At 51.1% G+C, this 21,921-nt stretch overlaps 1 protein-coding gene and 1 non-coding gene across 2 annotated transcripts in view; one reads left to right on the top strand and one right to left on the bottom strand.

The window, feature by feature from the left end:
* The window catches only part of LINGO1 (leucine rich repeat and Ig domain containing 1), a 192,444-nt gene that overhangs the window by 15,764 nt on the left and 154,759 nt on the right, over nt 1–21,921 (top strand). Inside the window, exon 2 of the transcript XR_003043384.1 lies at nt 6,287–6,400. The gene's annotated coding sequence lies outside the window, so the exon portion shown is untranslated. The remainder of the gene's footprint in view (nt 1–6,286; nt 6,401–21,921) is intronic.
* LOC112471738 lies at nt 17,132–17,250 on the bottom strand. Its single transcript, XR_003043394.1, has one exon. It is a non-coding gene; the product is annotated as a 5S ribosomal RNA (ribosomal RNA).

Genomic DNA, 21,921 nt, shown 5'->3' with positions numbered 1-21,921 from the left:
ACAACTTTAGTTTTCAGTGCCTTCTCTGTGACGGATCTGAGCTGGGCTCTGGGTGCAGAAAAGAACAAGTCCCACCCCTGCTCTGGGAAGTCACACCTGTCAGCACTCATAACTTGGGGCCCAGGCAGGACGAAGGTGATACAGGGTAGGAATACCAGAGGAACTCCTGCCCCAGCCTGGATGGAGAGGTTGGGGAGTCAAAAGAAGCTTCTTGGGAACTGATCAGGGAGGGAGGGCATCCCTACAGAGGGGACGGCAAGCAAAAAGACTTGGAGGCCTGTCTCCAAGGACAAGTGGTCCTGTCTGACTGGAGAGTAGTATTGGGAAGCTGTGGGCCAGTTGGGGATGGACCTCTGGAATTTTCCATCTGCTCGTCGCTTGTCTTCAGGTCTGCTGGCTGCGCATATGAACATGTGCTCCTTTGCACACACAGCTCCTGGGTCTCCTATCCCTTGACATATACACTATCTCTTTACTGTGATCCCTGGGAGTGAATCAACACGAGCGTGTGCACACACACACACACACACACACACACACGTGCTCTCTCTCCCCCTCTCCTCCACACACCCCCTCCACAGTTCACCTCTGCAGTCCCATTTGAGCCTTCTCTGTGAGCACTGACACCTGCACACACCAGTCCCCTCTTCTGGTACCCACCCTGTCTCTTTATAGAGAGAAATACACCTCCAACTCCCCTGTTACTTTTCCTTCTCTCTCTCTCTCCTTCCCTAGCACCAGGGCTCCATAAGAGGCCAGAGCTGAGTGTCAAAGCTCACTCCCCTGGAGTTTTCTGCAAAGGCCCCTCCCATGTTGCCCTCACCCCTGGGCTCCCCTGAGACTCAGCCCAGGGTTCCTCAAGACTGACATCACAAGGTTTTCTGGACACCTACAAAAACCTCCCACCCTAGTCCTGAAGAGCCAGAAACCTGATGAGGAGCCAGAGGCCCTAGCTTTAGCCCCTAGCTTTAGCCCCAGCCAGTCTGGACTAACTGTGTGACCTCGGGCAACCTCCGACTGTGGGCGTTGGTGTGGAAGAGCAGAGGTATGGCTCCACATTCTCCAGCTGAGGTTCTCAAACTGGTCCTAGAGCCTTGGTGTCCCTCAGGGGGCTTGGGGGCTATGGGGTCTGGAGTGGGCTGCATAGGCCCCTCCTCTTTCAACCACAACAGGGCTGCTTAGATCTACATTTTATATTAGGGTCCGGGCAGGATTTAAAGAAAAAAACCCATTAACTTTTAATCGATTTTGCTTTTCTGATTACAGAAGAAGATCCAACAACACATTTGTGGGTAACAGAGACCATGAAAGCCCCCTTGTCTCCCTCCTAGGCGGTGATCATTATATTGTATGGATATTGTCCTCCAGCCTTTGGGGGCATGTAATAGCCAACAGCTGTTATTTATAAAAATGGGCTCATTCTAAAATAGCATTATACAGCTTGATCTTTTAAATATTGTTATACATAGAAGTGCCTCCTTCTGTTGAATGGCTGGATTGTTCCATAGTATAGATGTGCTTTATTTTATTTGAACATCGAGTTTTTGATAATTTTAGGCCATTTCTGATTTCTTTTTTACTTTTACCAGTAATGCTGCTGTGAGCATCCTTGAATATTTATATGTGAGTGCCTGTGCTACCATTTCTGTAAGAGAAGCTCCTAGAAGTGAGATTACTAGATTGTAGGGTGTGTGGGTTTAGAATGTTATTCGGTATTGCCAAATTACCCTCCCAAAGGTTGAGCCAATTACCTCTCCTTCCAATAGTCTGAGTCCTCATTTCCCCACATCCTTGCCAACACTGGTTGTTATCAATCAATTTAATTTTTCCCAATCTGTGGGCAAAAAATGGTATTGTGTCATTTTCATTTTCATTTCCCTGATTGCTAGTGAGATAGAACATCTTTTTTTAAATTTATTGGCCAATTTAGTTCTTTTGCGGGTTTCTAATTCACTGCCAATTTTTCTCTTTTTTGTCTTTTTTCTTATTGATTTGTAGGGGCTCTTTGTATATTAGTGATATTTTCTTTCAGTGTCTCACTTGCCTTTTAACTTCGTTTATAGTGTCTTTTGCTGTACAGATGTTTTACGTGTTTATGTAGTCAGGTTTATCAAATTCTCACTTTATGCCTTTTGGATTTAATGTCTGGCATAGAAAGCCTTCCCCCACTGCATACAATTTCATTTCAAATAAGACTTTTAATGCTGAAAAATCTTTGCAAAGCCCTGGTTTGTAGGCTTTTCCTGGCAGCTGCAGCACTGGCTCTGGGGGAGGAGGGCTGGCCTGCCTGCTCATTCATTTTCATCTCTGCCTCTCCCCCGTCTGTCTAGCTTGGGGTTGGGTTGCTCTGTCTCTCTTTGGGCTTTTCTGTGTTTTTACTGTTTTCCATCCCCAGGTGGTTTCCCATTGGGCAGCGATAATTAGGGAAGTGAGATGGCACCTGTGGCAGCCCTTGGTAAGGATGGGATGGTGGTGATCAGAGAACATTCCCCCTTCACCTTCTACCTGCCAGCCTAGCCCCAAGTCATGTGGGCTGCCAGGGCAGAACCTGGCCCAGTTACTTCTCTTAGAGAAAGTCATTTCCTGCTTGGAGCACTGAACCAATCCAAGTCCCTTCTCAGACAGCTAATTCTTCCACTCCCACAGCCCTGGACCTGGCCCCTCCCTTTGGTCCTCGCTGCTCTTCGCCTTTCCTGCCTTCTCATCACTGAGCAACCTGGGGTTCCCCCGGCCACCTCTCAGGGTCTCGGTTTCCACCTGTGCAAAATAGATTCTGGGATTCTACACCAGCTGCTGGGAGCCATGGCCCATGTGAGATACAGCAGAGCTGGTGGATCTTCCGAGCCAATCTCTGGAAGATGTTGCCTCTTGTCTTCTCAGTACTACGTCCTGTTACAACCCCCCTCCCCACCTCAAAAGAAGGAAACCAAAAAATCCTACAGGAGAGAATTTGCGGGCTGCCAACTGCTGACAAAGAGATGGAGACTTGAGTTTCAGGAGGGTGATGACTGATGACTAGGGCTCCCTTTTCTCTGCCCCACCCCAGGCCAACTGTAACGTCAGCAACAGGGGAGGAAAGAATGAACAATGCCTGAAGGTGCTGAACCTGGGGGAGGGGAGGACAGGGCACCAACATTCTTTGAGCTCATTCTGTGTAGCAAGGCACTTTCCTCATGGTTCCTCATTTCTAGAGACTGGGAGTGCTAATGGGGAATACCCCCCATTACCTCCTGAAGGTGAGGGCCCCAGGTGAGTTCAGGACTGCCCCACATGGAGGCCTCATGTGGGAGCTGTAGGGGGTCTTGGGCTGAGAGAGCAGTTGGGAGACACGTCAGAGAAAGCTGGAGGTCTCTCTGAAGCCTGGTTCAGAAGCGTGTAACTGCAGCTTCTGAGGGAAACCTCCCTGGGGTTCCTGCAGCCCCCGGACTTCTGCCCCAGCACCCTCCCTCTGACCGTGATGGCCTGTCTCCTCTCTGAGTTCCTGGCAGGCAGGAGCAATATCCTTTACATCCCTTTAACTAAGCACAAAGTAGACATTTAGCAAAAATGGAAGGAAGGGAGGGAGGGAGGGAGGGAGGAAGAAATTGGGGATGTTGGGTAGAGGGTTCAGGTCTGTGGAAGAGGAGACCTGGGTTCTGGGCTTGATCTTTTGGTTGACTTGCTGGGTGACCCCAACCCTCATTGGGCCTCAGTTTCCTCATCTATTCAATGGATGTGGACACCTCGAGCTCTGTGATTCTGTGACTGTTCACTGGAGCAGGTTCATACCTATTTCTCTCTCTCTCTCTCACGAACACATGCCAGTACCAAGGCCTTTGATCACAGTGTTCGCTGAGCACCTACTTTGTGCCAGCCTCCTACAGTACTGAACCCACTTTGTCAGCATCCTGGAGTAACTGGTTCCTGGAAGTCTCATGCTCCCTGGGGCACATATTAATTCTGTTGAATACACAGGCATCTGATTTCCAGATCTCCCTAGACTCTGCTGAAGGGGAAGGAGCCAGGAGGGCAGGAAGGAGGCCCCCACCTCTGCCGTGGTTCCCCCCACCCCCTTGGCTGTGAGGCCTGCAGCTGAGACTTCATGTCTTTTCTGGAACTTGGCACACAGGCAGGCCTCGTGTCCAGAAGAGCTCTTGACTCCCTCTGTGTCTCCTCCCTTGCCCCAAATCATTGTTATGCTCTATCTGTGGTTCCATTTCCATAGCAACTCCTTGTGATGCTACTGAGTAGAATGGAAGCTTCAGGAAGATCTGGGGTCCTATTCATTATTTTGGAATATAGCAGCTAGGGGCTTGGGGGGGCACTGTGGGGATGGCTTGCCCTCCTGGCTCAAGTGGAACTAGGCTCAGTGCCACCAGCCAGGTGGTCTGGAGGCCTTCCAGGACAGGGCTGCCTGGTTGGCCTGGGCCTGGTTGGCTTGTGTCTATCTACTTACTGAGAGTGAGCTTGGGCAATCACTTAGAGCACCCCTTCCTGGCTAGGCCTGTCTTGGAGGACCCAGGCCTGAGGAACTGCCCAGGCTCTGGCTCCCACTCTATTCCATGTTGGTCCCACTGTGTACTGTCCTGTTCTCCAGGACCAGCAGCCATTAGGAGGTACCCCTGGGGCCTGCTGGCAGCAGGGGAAATAGTCGGGGGCTGGTGAAGTATGGGCTAGGCAGGCCCTCTCTTACCAGGTCCACACCACTTAATGGCTCTGTTGTCAGGATAGAAAAGCCAAGGTGGGTCCTGGAGCCTGCTTGGTGCCCATTACTCTGCCTTCTTTTTGGAAGAGAAGTTTGTAACTCATGAGATAAGGATACTCTTGCCTCTAAGAGTCCCTCCATCTTTACCTTGTGGCTAGAAATTCTACCATTTGCACCTTAGACTTGATAGAATGTTGATTTTGGGAGGGACTCAGAGGCCTTTGCCATCTTCTGCCCAGATTTTGGCAGCTGTCTCTGAGCCCCGTCCATCCATGCTTCCATCCATTCCATCTAGAAGGCCTTGCCAGTCTTCCTGGGGACTTAGGCCTGTGCTGCATGTGCCATGGGGAATGAAGGAGGAAAGGAGGGACTGGCCTGACCTTCTAGGAAGGGAGGGAGCTGCTCACCCTCCTGAGGGCTGCCAGGAACCAGGCCCCAGTTCGATGCCAATTTTCCATGGTTCGCTTTCACCACCAAGGTTTTAGCCACCTCTGGGGTGCCACCTGCACTCATGTTTGCTTAATCCTTGTCTGTACATTAACTCACATTTGGAGGATTAGCCAGCACTCCCCAAGCTGAACATCCCTGAAATCACAGCTGTGAAGTGCCTGTCAATTTTTTGTAATACACAGAAAAATAAACACGTACCTGTGGAACTAAAAATGTTTGCATACCACCTAGAATCCCCTTGTGTACCCCCAGTGGTGTGTGTCTTAAACTTTGAGAAACACTGATCTAATTGAGACCTCTTGGCAACAACTCAGAAGGGGATTCAGGTCTTTGTCTGAGAGGGTGAGGAAACCAAGGTTCAGACTGGGAAGATTTGCCCAGGGCCGCACAGCCAGCAAGTGGGAGATTTCCAGCTGATGCCTGTCTTGGGGCCTTGCCAAGGAGACAGGACTCCCTAGTGTCCTCCCCACTCACGGATGCTTGGTGGGGGCTGGCTCCCAAATACCCTTGGACAATGTGTGGTGAAGGAATAAACCAGAAAAGGTTGGAGAAGGGAGGGGTTGGTGGGTGGGAGCTGTGGGCATCCTTGGGAACTGGGAGGCTGAGGCTCAGGTGCTGGAGAGGCACCCCTGGTTGCTGTGCCTGCTCCCTCTCAGGGCCCAGCCCCTGGGCCTGCCTCCTGGGGCAGGGCTGGGAAGGAAGGCAGGCCCTGGTGGTGCTGGACACCTACTGTGCACCAGGCCGCAAGTTCTTTCACTCATTTTTATCTTCCTAGTAGTCTTGGCAGAAGTGACAGTCTCCCTATTTCATGGATGAGAGAAGTGAGGCTCAGAGACTTGATTTTTCCAGGGTTACAGAGCCAGTGGAGAAGTATATTTACACCCCCTCTGCCTGGGGCCAGAAACCCCACCATTCCCAGAGCTCTACCTGCCGCAGCTGGTGGCATATGAGTGTGTGTACCAGTGAGTGAGAGCATGTATGAGTGTGTGTGATTGCATGTGAACGTGTCAGCAAGAGTGTGTATGTGATATGTATGTATTAGTGTTTATTGCCCAGCTGGTGGGATCAGACCAATTGTGTGCTTGGCCCTGCAGTGCTCACCAGAACTGCCCCTTACTCTTCCTGACAGCTCATCTCTTCTTTCTCCCACAGCCTCCTGCTCCCAAAGGCCCTGAAGCTCTGGTGCCCCCCAGAAGAGAGGGCAACTGCGTCAAGCCCAGGCTGAACCCTAGCTCAGCTGCACCCCCAACATCTGCCTGACCTGAGGTAAGAAACTACTCTGGGCAGAGTGGAATCCCTAAGGGAAGTCATCGAGGGGCAGTCTTTCTGGGAGTGCTCCCTTCTCTCCCTCCCCATGTGAAGTCCGTCCAGGAGGTTTGAGCTGACAGTGCTACCTCCTACTAGCTCTTGCTGTAGCAGGGCTCTGGCAGCCAGCTCAGAAGCCTGAGGCATTCTTCTGAGTGACATGGTTTCATGGACGCACCAGCTAGTGGGTTCCTGTGTGGTGTGAGAGGTCTCTAATGGTGAACTAAAGGACTGTCCTTGGTTCTGTCACATTGTTGATCAATTGTGTGCATGACTCCAGGTTACGAGGGAGTAGGAATAGGTGGACTGAGGCCATTGGAGTCCAAGAAACTGTCAAGAGGCTGGCACTGGCTCTGATCTGTGGAGTTTAATGAGGCTCCAAGCCAGAGTCAGTGTGCAGATCCAGACACCGTCAGGGCAGGATGAGGCTCAGCACCAGGTGTGTACGTGTGACAAGCACTGGCAGCCAGGTCACCTTGGCTCTGCATGAGCATAGCAGGTGGCCTCTTGGATTGTATTATGAGGAGTAGGACACCCAGAATGTGGGAGGTGACAGGCCCTCCCACTCCATGTCCCCTGTGAAAGAATGTAGAGAAACTACAAGTCCCAAAGAGGTAGGGGATGGGGAAGGAGTGAGACTAGGGTTGCTGCCTGGCTTGACCCCTGGCTTGCTTGTGACTTTGGACAAGTGACTTCTACCCTTTATCTGGGCCAATCCCCTGTCTTTGACAGAGCTCTGTGACCCATAAGAAGGTTTCAGAGGAACTTCCTCTAGACAGAAGGAATGCTGGGGGAAGGCTAGGGGAGCAGGCTGCATGGGAATGTTACCCCGTTTTTCAGGTGAAGAAGAGCTAACTGGCTTAGTAGGGCAGCAGGTCTGGAACCCTTCCCCCAGGACTGGGTGACAGTTGTGGTGGGTGTGGCTGAGGCTTAGCCGACCCGGTCCTCCCAACCAGGAAGCTGGTGGGATGTAGCAGGGATCAAATGGCTGGATTTCCTTCCTAGGCAGTAGGCCTCACTTTGAATTCCAGTTATCTCCATCAAAATATTCCTGCTAGTCAATCAGTCCTGGGTGGAACGACAGCTAATTAGCCTCTCTAGTTTAACCTGTACTTAATGCTGGGAGATAGGGAGAGAGAATGTGGTCAGGGTTGTCTTTGAGGAAGCCAAGATGATGGGAGAACCAGGGGCAGGGGTGTCAAGGAAGCTGGGTGGCCAGGCCATGGCCCTACCCTCAGCAGGGGCTGCAGCAGCCTCTCTGCTGCCCAGGCAGACAGCACCAGGGCACTGGGAAGCTCAGGGAGCAGGAAGACAGAGGAAAAGCTAACTCAGTGGAGACCACTTTTAGCAGGGGGATTGTGGGCTTGGAATAGGGGACGCCTAGGCAAGCTGTGAAGGCTTTAGGATTCTTTAAAAATGTTCTGTTTTTTTTCTGATTATTAAAAAATGTGTGTTTTCTATAGAAAGTGTGAGCACTTAGGTGTTTTACCTGTCAGTCTTTTACAAAATATGTATTTATGACATAAGTGGGATAAAATTGTACTTACTGTTTTCAGACCTACCTTTTGCACTTAATACTATACCAAGATCATTTTCCCATCATTAAATACTTTTCTGCAATATGATTTTTAATGGCAGTGTAATGTTCTATTCTGTGTGTGCCATAACACATTTAACCAATTCTCTGTTGTATATTTTGATTGTTTCCTATGGTGTATCATTATATACACTGCCTAGATGAACAAGATGATGTATTTAGGGTTATGATGGGCAGAGAGATTTAGCGGAGGTGGGAGGGCCCAGCCTAAGCTACAGTGTAGAAGTAGGGAACTTTGGAGTGTTTGAGAGTCAGGTGCCCGGGTAGGGGCGGGGCTGGTCATGGGGAGCCTTAGTGGCATGCAGAGTTGAGACTTGGCTCAACAAGGCTCTGAACCCCTGAGGAAGCCCAGGTTTTTCTTCGCCCACTCCTCCTCCCCAGCCTGCTCTTCTAGTGCTCCTGTGATTGGAGGGGAGGGGGCAGAATGGTGGGGTGGGGGAATGGCAGGCAAGGCTGGGGTCCCAGATGCCACAGCCCTTGATCTCTCAATTCCTCTCTCCCTGACAACTCTGCCCAGGTCTTCTCCTTGCAGGAGGGATGAACACTCCAGCTCTGAACATTTACTGATGCCAGAATCAGTGTGGCTGGTCAGACAGGTTTCCCTTCATCCTGTTGATGGGGAATGGGAGGTAGCCCAGGTCCCTGAGAGCCAGGGAGGGAAGCTGGGATGGGATGTCTCCTCTAGGAAGCTTCCCTGATCTCTAGGCCCAGCTGGCGTCCTCCTCCCCAGCATTCCCCTCCCTGTGCACATCCGTTCACCCAGCACTGCTCGCATGCTGGGTGGAATTACCTACAGGTAGGTGTGGATCTCTTTTTCCCCAAAGACCATGGGGGCTCTCAGGGCAGATATAGTCTGATTTGCCTGTGTTCCCTTGTGGCATACATCAGGTGCTGCGCAAATGCTTATTGCAATCATTCCCTAGTTCAGTGGCTCACTCGTCTTTCACTCAACACAGACTTACTGAACACCTTCTGCATGCGAGGCCCTGTTCTACATGCCTCGCATCTGTGGGTGAATAAGTCAGACTGGGTAATTGCCCTCATAAAGCTTGAATTCTAATAGACTAGACAGAAAAAATAAATACCCATAAGTAATTCGTAATATAAGGTTAGGGAGTAATAAATGCTATGGAGAAAAATAAGGCAGGAAAAGGGAATGAGCATGTGGGGTGGTTAGGAAAAGGCTTCTCAGGTGAGATTCCTGTTCACAGAGATCGGAGGAGAAGGGACAGGCTCTGAGCTGGGAGCTGCCTGTGGGGAAGAGGGGCAGGGAAATAGGACTATAGGATGTGAATGGGGCTGAGGTGGGCAAGAGTAGAAGTGGGCAGCTGGTTAGGAGGCCATCGTGGGGGCTAAGTGCTTGAGTATAGGAGACTGAAGGGTAGTGAAGATGGGCTCTGAGAACTGGTGGGTGGTGGAGCCTTTGACTGAGCTGAGCTGAGGGACTGAGGATGGGTTTGGAGGGGAAAGGATGAGTCCTATTTGGAGGTGTTAACATTTAAGAAGCCTATAAGCAGGCAAGTAGAGAGGCTGCACGGACCTTAGGTGTTAAGCTGCAGCTGAGGGCCAAGGGGGAGTAGGCATGTCAGGGAGGGAGCTGTCAGCATCTGGTGCTGGTGGGTAGGGTGGGTTTAAAGACTCTGAGCCTAAACAAGGTCGTGTAGAGGAGGAATCTGGGCCTCACTGCTTAGTATGAATCCAGCCTTTGGGGATCCCTGCCCACAGACAGGCCTGTTACTCCAGCCTTGCAGACAAGCCCTCTGGATTTGCAAGCCTGGAGAAACTGCTTCCAGCTCATCCTACCCACCGCTCCTCCCAAATAGACTAATGGTTGGCACCGTCATTCTGTAACTTTCTCCAGAACTGGTGTGGGCAGGAAGTGGGGTGCTGATACTGTGCCCGATCATCTCACCCTTCTCTCCCCAAAGGGAGCCTCATCTGATAAATCTGCAGTGGCCCAGCCGCCTTTGAGCCCTGCTGATGGGCATTACTACAGGCCTGCCTTCATGTCATGCTCCTCCTCAAAAACCTTCAGTGGCTCCTTGCTACTCAAGTTTGAATTTCAGACTCCCCACTCCCGGTTATTCAAGGCCTTTAGTGATCTGGTTGAAGCCCACTCTTCTTGCCCCACTTCTTTCTAACAAGTGAGTCTCCTCCATCCTCTGCACGCACCAGGCTCAGTGTCATCTTCCTTTACCTCCATCTAGAATGCTTTCTCACCACCAGCCAAATCCCACCTCTTCTCGGACATCTTCCCCAACTGTCCCAGCACATATGGCCCCTTGGAATGGCCGTTAGTACCTTTCATCTTGTGAGCTACCTGTCATTTTACTGTCATCATCCTCAGGGATCCAACAGGACTTCTGATTCAGAGTCACTGGGGGAACCCAGGAATCTGGATGGTTAACGAGCTCCACATTCTGGTGGTCTGCTGGCCCAACCCAGACTCACCTTGGGCAGTGCAGCTGTTCCTGAGAGTCTGGCCTCTGATCTTTACTTGCACAGCTGCTGGGATGAGGACCTCACTCTCTCCAGTGCAGGCCAGGCTCTGGAGGCAACTCTGGTGTGGAGAAAGCTCTTCTTTGTGTTGACTGAGCTGAACGTGCCTGCCTGCAGCCTCCGTGGAGGTCTAGGCTCCAGATGGGTCAGAGACCATGCTTGGTAGCTGGGAGCTCTCCTTTCCTACTCCCAGGGCCCAAGAGACTCTGCCTGCCTGGAGAAACTCCCTTTATACTCAGGTGTGGCTGTGGCCACACCAACCAGCCCTTTGTGTGTCTCTGTTGATCTAGCTGTCACCATGGGTGTCAAGGGCTTTAGCCTTTCCCCCGAGTATCCCATTCTTTATCTTATCTCATTCTTATCATAGCCATGTGGAAGATGGATACTGTTATCCTAATCATTCTTCCAGCAAGCATTTATTGAGCACCACCTGTGTGCCAAGCAGTGTGCTGGGGATGATAAGAACAAGCCAAGGGTTAGAGAGGGATGGGGGCTTGTCCAGTGTCACACGTCTACTGAACCAATGTCCCACATCTACTGAAGGCCCTAGTCAGCACTAAAACCCAGGTCTGCAGGTATATTACTTTGCTAGGTCTGCTGTGACAAGGTATCACCAACTAGGGGGCATAAACAGAAACCTACTGTATCATAGTTCTAGAGGCTCAAAATCTGAGATCAGGGTGTTGGCAGGTCTGGTTCCTTCTGAAGGCTGTAAGGGAGGATCTGTTCCAGGCCTCTCTCCTTGGCTTGTAGGTGGCCAGCTTCCCTTGTGTTCTCTGTGCCCATGTGATATTCTCCCCGAGTGCATGTCCCTGTTCAAATTTCCCCTTCTATAAGGAGATTAAGGGCCTACCTTACTCCAGTATGACCTCATCCTAATTAGCTAATTACACCTGCAGTGGTCCAATTTCCAGATAAGCTCGCATTCTGAGGCAACAGGGGTTAGAACTTCAATATGTAGATTTTGGGTGGCAGCTAGACCTGGGATTTCCATCGTAGTATGTGGGTGGAGCAGCTTACTCCTCGATGTGGCCCAGGGGGAAGGCGAGGCCACCTGGGCTGTCAAGTATAGAGAGGAGATTCCTACATCAGGGTCATGACCAGGGCTCTCATAGGTCTGTTTCAGCTGGGATGTTAATTGGGATCCAGGAATATGGTACCTGTGGGTGCCAGTAACAACCTTGTCCCTGGATACTCTGGTGGAAGGCAGATACATACTAGCAGGCTGGGAGGAGGAGCTCCTGGGGCTCCGCACCCCGAACTGGGTGACCTGGGGCAATTGCTTGCACTTCTGGGCCTCAGTCTACTTGGCTGTGAATTTGGGACCATCCTGCCTGCCTGTGAGAGAATGAATAGGAAAGTATTTGCTTTTGTTCATTTTCATGTATTTGCCCTGAAGATATTTATTCAGTGCAGCTGTTCGCTGGGTCCTGTGCTGTCCCCCAGGCCCACAGAGATGAGATGTTCATGGCTCTGGCCCTCAAGACTCTCACAGGCCACTGGCGGGGCAGGCTGATGAAGGTGGCACTTAAGGTTACACCTGCTCTGAAACCAGACATCCCAGATCCAGTCCTAACTCTGCCTCTCTCTAGTGGTGTGAATTTAGGCCATTTACTTAAGCTCTCTAGGCTTCAGTCTCTTTATTAGTAAATCAGCATCTATATTGTGTGGATTAAGTAGGTTGGTGCATGTAAAGGGTTTAGTGCAGTGTCTGGCACATAGTAAATGGTCAAAAATATAATTCTAAGTCATCAGCTACAGCACAGTATGATAGAGGGCAGCAGAGGGGATTATGGGGGTCCCCCAGGCCCACAGAGATGAGATGTTCATGGCTCTGGCCCTCAAGACTCTCACAGGCCACTGGCGGGGCAGGCTGATGAAGGTGGCACTTAAGGTTACACCTGCTCTGAAACCAGACATCCCAGATCCAGTCCTAACTCTGCCTCTCTCTAGTGGTGTGAATTTAGGCCATTTACTTAAGCTCTCTAGGCTTCAGTCTCTTTATTAGTAAATCAGCATCTATATTGTGTGGATTAAGTAGGTTGGTGCATGTAAAGGGTTTAGTGCAGTGTCTGGCACATAGTAAATGGTCAAAAATATAATTCTAAGTCATCAGCTACAGCACAGTATGATAGAGGGCAGCAGAGGGGATTATGGGGAGCTATGCATTGAGTGTTAGGCTCTGTGGTCCCTGCCCTGTTTGGGTGCCCTGTCATCATGTTAACCCTTTAGCCATTTGCCACCCTTTGCTCCTAGGGCACTACAGGTTTGGGTGGCTAGGAGGATATGGAGCAGGCATGCTCAAAGAGAGGAGTTGGAGGCCTTCTCAGTCATGGGTGGGAGTTTGGAGTCTGTGCAGGTGGAGAGGGGCAGCATGCTGCCACTATGGCCGCTGTCCCCTGCAGAGCTCTGCAGTTGGGGAAGGGGGGTGCCCAGGTGCCGAGGGTTTGGGTTTGTTAGCTTTTGTGTTTAGTTTGCAGGTTTTGGGGAGAGGAGATGGTGGAGAACCAAAATTAAAATTCCTCTTTGAGAAGTTAACAACTTCCAAATTAAAGGATTCTTATTTGTGAGATGCCTTAGAGGCCTTTTCAATCAAGAGGCTCTTCTGAATAATAAAAGGGCTTGAGCTGGGGTTGGAGACAGCTGGAGCCCGAGCTGCAGGATGAAAGGATGGGGGACACTGAAAATGGCAGCAGGGCCTTGAGAACCATGGCTGTGTGCGATGGGGGTGGGGTGAAACTGTAGCTACTTTCTAGTCAATGGTGGGGGTGGGAGTTGGCATGGGGAGGGCAAAAAGGGGTTGATAGTTCCCACCCACACACCCCAAAGCCCTTGGCTCTTTCTAGCCCCAGCCCGAACTGCATACACCTGTGCCCTCCTCCAGAGACCCTCTGCTCTTCCTCTCAGGCCAGGATAGAGTTGGGAGGAGGCTGGGGTGTGCTGACAGTAGTCTGTAATGGTGGATGTGGCCTGAACCTTGGCTCAAGAGCAGTCAGTCTGAATAGGGGGCAGTGTCCTCTTGGCTTCTGAGACCCCAGGCTACCCGGTGCCTATGCCATGTCTGCTGCTCTAACCTAGCTGGCCAGGTGACATCCTGAGTATGGTTTTGTTGCTGTTTGGTGGGGGTGTCTACCTGCATTTTAGCCTAGCATCCCCATCTAATGCTGCCCAACAGGTTTCCTGGGAGACCAGATCTGTCCTGCTTGGGGCTGAGTATCTCCTGGGTTTCCCAGGAGAGGTACATTCTCAGATCTTGCTAGGGTAAGCTGGTCTAATGTAGCTGAATGTCTAGAATGTGGAGGTAGTTATTACCTGAACCCAATTACAGATGAGGGAGCAGAGGCTCAGTGAAGTGAGATGACCCCTCAACACAGAGGATTCTTGCCTAAAGAAGTTTCTCTTCCCATGTCCCCCGAGGCCTTCCAGTTCACCAAGCGGAGAAGAGCTGGAGGGGACATTGGCCAAGGCCCTCCGCTCAGTGGGCAGTCCAGGCCTTTACCCCAGGCCCCACAGGGTCCACTCCTAGGAATTGCCAAGGTCATTTGAGGAGACCTTGCCACAGCCCAGGCAATGGCTCTGCTGTCCAGGTGGTGTGGAGGGTGGCAGGAGTGTTTTCAGCCACACCTGCCATCCCCTTCTCCCCCTGGGTGTCCTACTTTCCAGAGCCACAGGCAGTCTGTGTAAATACCCAGAACTGGGAGAGCCAGGCCCCCTGAAAGGTCAACCAACCATGCAGGCTTTTCCCAGAAGTCCTGGGATTGGGCTGATAACTGGGAGAGGTACTCGCTGGGGACAGGGAGGGGGCTGTCTAGCGGGCTGGGAGAGGGTGGGCCACCAGAGAGGGCAAGGTGGGTCCTGTAGATGCTGAGAGGGGAATGCCTAATCAGGTGCTCTAACCAAGCTGGGAGCTTAGAGACTTTGGATTTAAGTTCCAGTCCTGCCACTTACTGTCTGTACGGCCTTGAGCAGGTGACTTCATCTCTCTGGGCCTCATTTTCCTCCGGTGAGGCGCAGACAACATTGGAGCTGAGGTGGAATAGCGTGTGCGGACTGCAGGGTTGGCAGATCATGTATGTGGACTGTGGATTTGGTGGGGCTGGTTCACATCCCAGCACTGCCACTGGGCAGGTGCTTCACTTACTTAACCTCAATGTCCCCATCTGCACAATGGGCATAATGATACCTATCTCACAGAGGTGTGTACTTTGTCAGTGGGAGTCCTCTATTCCTTTCTCCCTGAACTATTTAATGAGCCTGTCTTTCCTGAGTACCCAGTGGGCTTTGCCTGGGCACACAAAATGAGTAGCTGATATGGTCCCTGCCTTGGGGTATCAACCCGAAGCTAGAGGGACCAAGGAGAAATGTTGTGAACCTTAGGAAAGGGCAGGAGATGAGGGCTGAAGTCAGGCAGGGCTACCTAGAGGAAGCTGGACCTTAGTGTTCAGGAAGACTTTGGGAAGGGGGTGGTGCAGGGAACAGTGTGGAGATCGAATGCCTGGTGTGAGCAAGGACCAGGCAGGAGGAGTAAGCACGGAGTAGGGTGTGAACTCCTGAGAGTAGGCAGTGGGGGCGTGGGGCATGGAATATGAGTGTGTAGGTGCAGTCAGAGCCCAGAGAGGTACCCAGCCTTGGAGCCCTGGTGGGCGTGGGGGACTAGGAGTTGGGAGTGGGACAGCTGTTCCCTGATGCAGGGCAGGGGGACAGCAAACATGCAGCCTGGATCCCAGCATAGAGTCTGGCTTGAGGCCTGTGGGGAGGGGAGATGGTTCAGCATAGGCTCAATATGCACAGACAGGCCTCCCCATGCCGCGGGGCCTTGGGTGGGAGGTATGAAGACCTCATGCAAGGTCTGGGAGGAGGCTGGTGGCGGCAGCCCAAACTGGCAGGATGGGCCCATGGAGGGACTCTGGGTGGAGGTGGAGGTCAGCCTGAGAGCAGCCTCTAGCTAGGATTAAGGAACCAGGTGATCTGGCTTCTCAAGGGCCCAGAGATGAAGAGTTAGGATGGGATTGTGGTGGACTGGGAGGTCAGGGAAAGTCATGCTTATCCAATACCCACTGTGCCAGGCCCTGAGTCTGAACTCCTTGGCTTGCACAACAGCTCAGAATGGGGTTAGCATTTGTCCTTAGCCTAAGGAGTTGGAAATTAGAGAGGCTAATGACTCACCTGCCTCAGGTCATATTCCAAATCTGAACTCCAAACTTCTTACCTTTTTAGGGACTTAGCCTCCCCTTCCCCTAGGGCTGTGGTTTTTAGCAGTGATGACCTCCTAATCTGAACTCCAAACTTCTTACCTTTTTAGGGACTCTTCAGGGCTGTGGTTTTTAGCAGTGATGACCTCCCAGATTTCCCTGGGCAGCCCAGTAGAGGGACACCCAACCCAAATATGCAGTCTTCCTCGACTTTGTCTGTTTTGGGCAGGCTCAGAGAGGTTGAGGGTGTGCCCCAATGCTACACAGCACTGGGGTCTGTAGTTCCTGGCTCCCTGGAAAGGAGGTGCTGTGCTCCCTTCCTCTACAGAGTGTGGTGGTCCCTGCCAGGCCCTACCGGGTCTAAGGGCAGAGGGAGTCTTTCTAGCCACAAGTCTACTCATGTCTCTTAGCCACTGAGGGAGGCTTTGAAATCTCAGCCCCAAATTAAAACCTGTGAACACTTCAAAACAATGAAAAATTTCCCTAATAAAAGGGGAGGCACACTTAGGTACGTCCTAAGTGAATGGAGTGACTTCTGGGATTAGTCCAGGATGTATGGGAGGGCACCCAGCTAGGAAAAGTGTGAGATGGATATTATTGAGCAAACGAAATTGCTCAAAAGAGGAATAATTCTTAATATGCACTGGCCATAAGCAGAAGGCATCTTGGCTCCCGGCTGCCACGATCCCTCATTAGCTGGCCCTGAGCAGGGTCTCTGGACCTTCTGGGATGACGTTCCAACCCCATAAGCCAGTCTGAGTGGGAGTGAGTGGGCCTCAAATCTTTCCTTAGAGCCTCCCAGGGCCTTTGGAGTCTTGCCACCTCCCCTGCCAATTCCCTTGACCAGGTAAGGCAGGGGGTGGGATTCCTCTTTGCCTTCTATGTGAGCCACCTCTTTCTCTAGGACCTTGAGACTCAGGCCTGCCCATTCCTCAACCTCAGGACACCTGGGGAGTCTTTGCACAGACTCCCTCTCAGCCTGCCTCAGTTTCCTTGTCCGGGGCTTGGCCAGCAGCCTTCTCCCTGGCTACCTTACCTCAGGCAGTGAGTGGGGAACAGTATTGTTCACTCTGGCCCATTCAGCTGCCTAAAGTGTCTTCTTCGCGTTAGACCTAGGGGAAGGGGAGGCTAAGCCAGTTCGTACTTGGGAATATAAAGGAACACTACTGCTAAGGTGTAAAGAACAAGGGGAGGCCTCCCAGGTTCCACCTCTTAGTCCCAGCTGGGGTGCAGCCAGCTCAGAGACAGGAGCATGGGTTTCTGAGTCAGACGAGTCTGAATTTGGGTCCTTGCTCCCTACATTTCGACCGTGGAACCCAGGCAACTCCCACTATCTTTCTAGCTTTCTCATCTGTAAGAGATGGGGTTCTTTTTATCATCATTATCATCTCATATTTTTTTTTATGCCTACAGCACCTGGTCTTCCTAGGTGATCTCCCATCCAAGTACTAACCAGGCCCAACCCTGCTTAGCTTCCGAGAACAGACGAGATCGTGTGTGTTCAGGGTGGCATGGCCGTAGTATCATCTCACATTTTTGAGAGCGCGATCTTATTCATCCACACAACAGTCCTAGGAGGTGGGTCCTGTTACTATCCCCATTATGCAGATGAGGAAATAGGCTCAGAGAAGCTGGGCCAGGACTCAGAACTGTATTTCTGATGCCCTGTAACTGCTCCATGAAGTTATTTAGAGAAGAGGGCCCAGATCACAGGTGCTGTTCCATAAGGCTTGTCCCTATCTGCTCCCTTTTCTTAGCTGAAGAGGTGATGAGGCCCTTCAGCTGGGGCAGGGGATACTGGGAACAAGGAGCCCTGCCCCACTTCTTACCACCTGTCTCCAGCTCAGAGTCGGCCTTTCTTTTCTTTCATTCATTCATTCATTCATTCATGCATGCATGCATTCATTCATGCATTCATTCACTCACTCACTTGTCAAGTGTTTATGAAACACCCACTAAGTGCCAGGTACTGTTCTAGGTGGTGGGAATCTAGCCCTGCTCCTGCCCTCAGGCGGTTTCCGTTCTTGTGGGAGTGACAGTGAGCCAAACTGCACATAATTTGTATAAGGTCAGACTATGATGAATTTGGGAGGGAGATAAACAGGGTGATGAAATAGGGAGTGGCTGAAGTGGGCAGAGCAGCTTTGGAGGGGAAGGGGTCCAGGCAGACCTTTCTGAAGAGGTGACACTGAAGCTGAGACCTCAAGTCTGAGCAGAACTGTGCTCAAGGTGGACTGAGGAGCAAGTAGGTGGGTAGGAGCTGGGTGTGTTTGAAGACTAGGAGGAAGACAACATGGCTGGTGGGTGGGGAATGAGGGAGAGAGGGAGGAGAGAGATTGGGAAATGAGGCCCTACTGGCCCTACTGGCCATACTAAGGACCAGCTTTTATTCAGAGCACGGTGGGAAGCTCCAGAGACATTAAGTAGAAGAGTGATAGGATCTGATTTGTGCTTTTCAAACCCTGTTCTGGCCACCACAGGGAAAGAATAGATTAGAGTCTGCAGCAGGGAAAACAGGGAGCTTAGTGGGAGTGGGGTGCAGGTTCTGGAGGAGAGTGGTGGGGTCATGGCTGGGTTGGCTGGGGGATGGTGAGAACTAGAATGATGGAGAGATGCTGGAGACTGGTCTTGGTGTGGGAAGGCTGAGAGTTCAGGTTGGGGGAGGTCATTTTGGCCTCAGTGACAAGATTCGTGGTGACACGGTTTTATGAGATGAGAATCTGGGCCAGGAGGAAGGGTGACAGTCCTTGTTTGGACTTGTTTGGGCTGAGGTGCCAAGGAGCCATCCAGTGGAGCATCATTTCCTTGGCCAGTCGGGACTTCCTGTGTGTCTATAGTTGCTCTCAAGAAGACTTTTCTCATCTGGTCACACTGATTCCAAGGTCAAAGGCTCTGCTCTAACATGTTGGATAATCTCATTGCTAAGTTCATTTTTCGGATGAGGAATTTGAGGGGCTCACCTTAGCCAGTCTCCCTCTGACCTCCAGCATCTTGAGGAGGGAGCAAGAACCTGAGTGATACTTGATAGGAAGGTGGCAGGAAAGCTATGGGAACCCAGTTTCTGTCTCCTGCTGATGCCTGGCACGTGTGCACGTGCGCACGTGCGCACGTGTGTGTGCATGTAGCAGCGCCTGTGTGTGTGAGCTTGAGTGTGCCTTGGGCCCATTAACAAACAGAAAAATAAATTAACAAGTATTCAAACCACCAAATGTTCCTTCTGTTCTGTATAATAGAGCACGGGAACATGATTTTCCCCTGGAGCAAATTGCTACAGCTGAATCTGCTCCTCCAAAAACTGTTTGAAATTCTGGAATCTTTGTCAATTTTGAGTCCTTCCCTTTCTGCCTCCTGTCCCCAACCCCCAGGCTGCTTCACTCCGCCTTCCCTGTGCCAGGCCTCAGAGGAGCCAGACTGTTACAGAGCAGGGGTCCTCATCCTGCCTATCGGGTAAGCCTGGAGGGCAGCAACTCAGTCCGGAGATGCAGAGGTTGAGGGCCTTTTGGTGTGCCAGGCATGAATGAAATGCCCAGAGCCAACAGAAAGGACCTGCAGCCTCCCATGGAGGCTGCCACAGACATGTTGTATGACCTTGGGCAAGTCACTGCCCCTTCTGGGCTTTAGTTTCCCCCTGGCAAAGTGGGGCTTGGGGCTGATCACACCCACCATCCCATGTGAATATGCCTTGGGGTGCACACAGTGCTGTGTGTGGACCACCTCCTTCTGAGGACGCCATGTGTAGAGAATGGTGTGCTTCCTGGATCCCCTCCACCCCTGCCGTGGGCCCTTCTGTGGAGCCTTCGGACTCAGGGACTCTTGTCTTGCCTTTGAAATCCTCTAGGGCACTTCTAATTTTCTTAAAGCAAATTAATTTTAATCTACTTTAATTAAACATGTCATAAAAATGTCTATTATAGACTTTCTCTCTCTCTGCATCTCCTGATCATTTCTGTCATTCAGAGCCCAGGTCAGGTCTCCACTTGGAGGCCTTTGCACGTTGACTCTTGGCTGGCTCAGGCCCGACCGTTACCTTCTATGGAGGCAGAAGAGGAAAGCTGGAATCTGGTGTTCAGGAGCCATAAAATTCCTGCCTCCTATCTGTCTGAGGGGTTTAGCTGTACTTTTTGGAAGACTCAGAGTTCCATTAATGCTGCATCTACCTCTGTGCTCCTCATAGAGGATTCAAACCTCAGAGAAACTGCTGAGGCTTTATAGGCTGGGTGAAGGACAGGCCTTGGTTGGGGCCCACAGTGTGGTCACAGGTCCAGCCGGCCAAGATCTGGCCTGTCTTCTCCAGCCCTAGGACTGCCCAATACCTTGTCTCCTCCAGGAAGCCCTCCTTGACTTTGCCATTTATCTTATAACAAAATCCTGTAGACTAGATGGCTTAATCAATAGCAGTTTGTTTTCACAGTTCTGGAGGCTGGAAGTATCAGATCAGGGTGCCAGTATGGTTAGGTTTTAGTGAGAACTCTCTTCCTGACTTGCAGATGGCTACCTTCTCTCTGTGTGTTCACGTGATGGGGAAGCGGGAAGTGTAAGTACACCCGAAAGAGAGAGAGAGACGGAGAGAGGGAGGGAGGGAGGGATGGAGGGAGAAATATTTTGGTGTTTCTTATTATAAGGGCTCTAATCCTACCAGATTAGGGTTCTACCCTTAAGACTTCATTTAACCTTAATTACTTCCTTCCATTACAGTCACATTGCGGGGTAGGACTTCAACATATGGACTTTGGGGGACAGTTTGGTTTATAGTGCCATCCCTGCATGTCTGTCCCCTGGCTACATTGAAACTACACAGTCTAGCATTTGTTGCAAATTGTTGGCTTTAATTTTCCCCGAGTCTCCTCCCAGCAGAGTACTGGGCATACTGGGCGCTCTAAAATGACACTGTGGCTTGAGCTGCTTCCTGGCTAAAGTCACAATTTCAGGAAATTTCCAAGTCCTTCCCCCGGCATGTAGTGGGTGGGCTGCATACCCTAACCTTTTTTCACATCCAGAATGCCTGTTGGTTGTCTTAGGTAGTGGGGCCTCCAGACACATACACCTGCCATGTCCTCCCCTTTGATGGCTCATCATTGCCCACAGGGAAAAGTTCAACCCCCTTGACCTGCTCTCTTAGGCCCTTGGAACTTAGCCCTTGCTCAACCCCTTTAATCTCACTTCCTGCCCCTTCCATTGTCCCAATAACATGTCTTACTATTTTGTTTCCTGTTTTTGTACCTCTTATTCCTTCTGCCAGATATGAAGCTGTTTCCTTATCTAGCCAGTGAGCTCCTACTTATTCTGCAAAGCCTTCCTCAGCATAGCCTTTTCTTAGCTCCCTGAGCTGAGTTGGTTCCTCCCTTCTTTGAACTTTGGTGGCACTCTGGGCTTCCCTGCCACAGTGCTTAACACCCTGGATGGTCTTTGTCAGGGGCTGTGTCTGGTTCACTGTTGGGTCCTAGTATCTCCTCAGTGCCTGGCTCCATAATTGTCTATGGAGTGAATGAGTCAATAAATATTTATTGAGCACCTATTAGTCCAAGCACAGTTTTTGGACTTGAGAGGCTGTCATCATGGAGCTTACATTCTAGTAGAGGAGACAGACTTAAACAAGATGCATAAGCAAATACATATTTGTTAGATAGTGATAATGTCGAGGAGAAAAAGATAAAGCAGAGAAAGGGGAAAGGAAACATTGGTGAGGGGGTGCCTCACGGAGAAAGCAACTTTTAGGTAAAGACCTGAAGGAGGTGAGGGAGCCACATGGATACCTGGGGAGAGCATTCAAGGCTGAAGGAACAGGGTCCCCGGGTGGGAGCATGCCTGATCTATGTGAGGAACGAGGAGGCCAGTGTGGCAAGAGAAGGAGAGGGAGGGAGGGAGAGGGGTGGAAATTGATGTCAGAGTACAAATGGGGCCAGAACTTGCAGACCTTTGTGAAGACTTCGGCTTTTGCTCTGAGTTAGACCTGAGTTTACTGCAGGGTTTTGACAGAGTGACATCTGTGACTTGGGTTTTATGGATCCCTCGGCTGTAGTGTTGAGGACACTGAGAGGCAGGGACAAAAGCCGCAAGCCCAGGGAGGAGGCTGTTGCTACACTCTAGAAGAGAGGGTAGTGGCTTGGACCAGGGAGTGGCTGTAGGGGTGATGAGAAGTGGTTAGATTCTGGATAGATTTTGAAGGTTAAACCAACAAGACATGCTATGCCGAT

This window comes from Pteropus alecto, unplaced genomic scaffold, assembly GCF_000325575.1.
Source record: "Pteropus alecto unplaced genomic scaffold, ASM32557v1 scaffold38, whole genome shotgun sequence".
Lineage (NCBI taxonomy): Eukaryota > Metazoa > Chordata > Mammalia > Chiroptera > Pteropodidae > Pteropus > Pteropus alecto.
The sequence above is the reverse complement of the archived record's forward strand: the minus strand, read 5'-3'. Positions and strand labels throughout refer to the sequence as shown.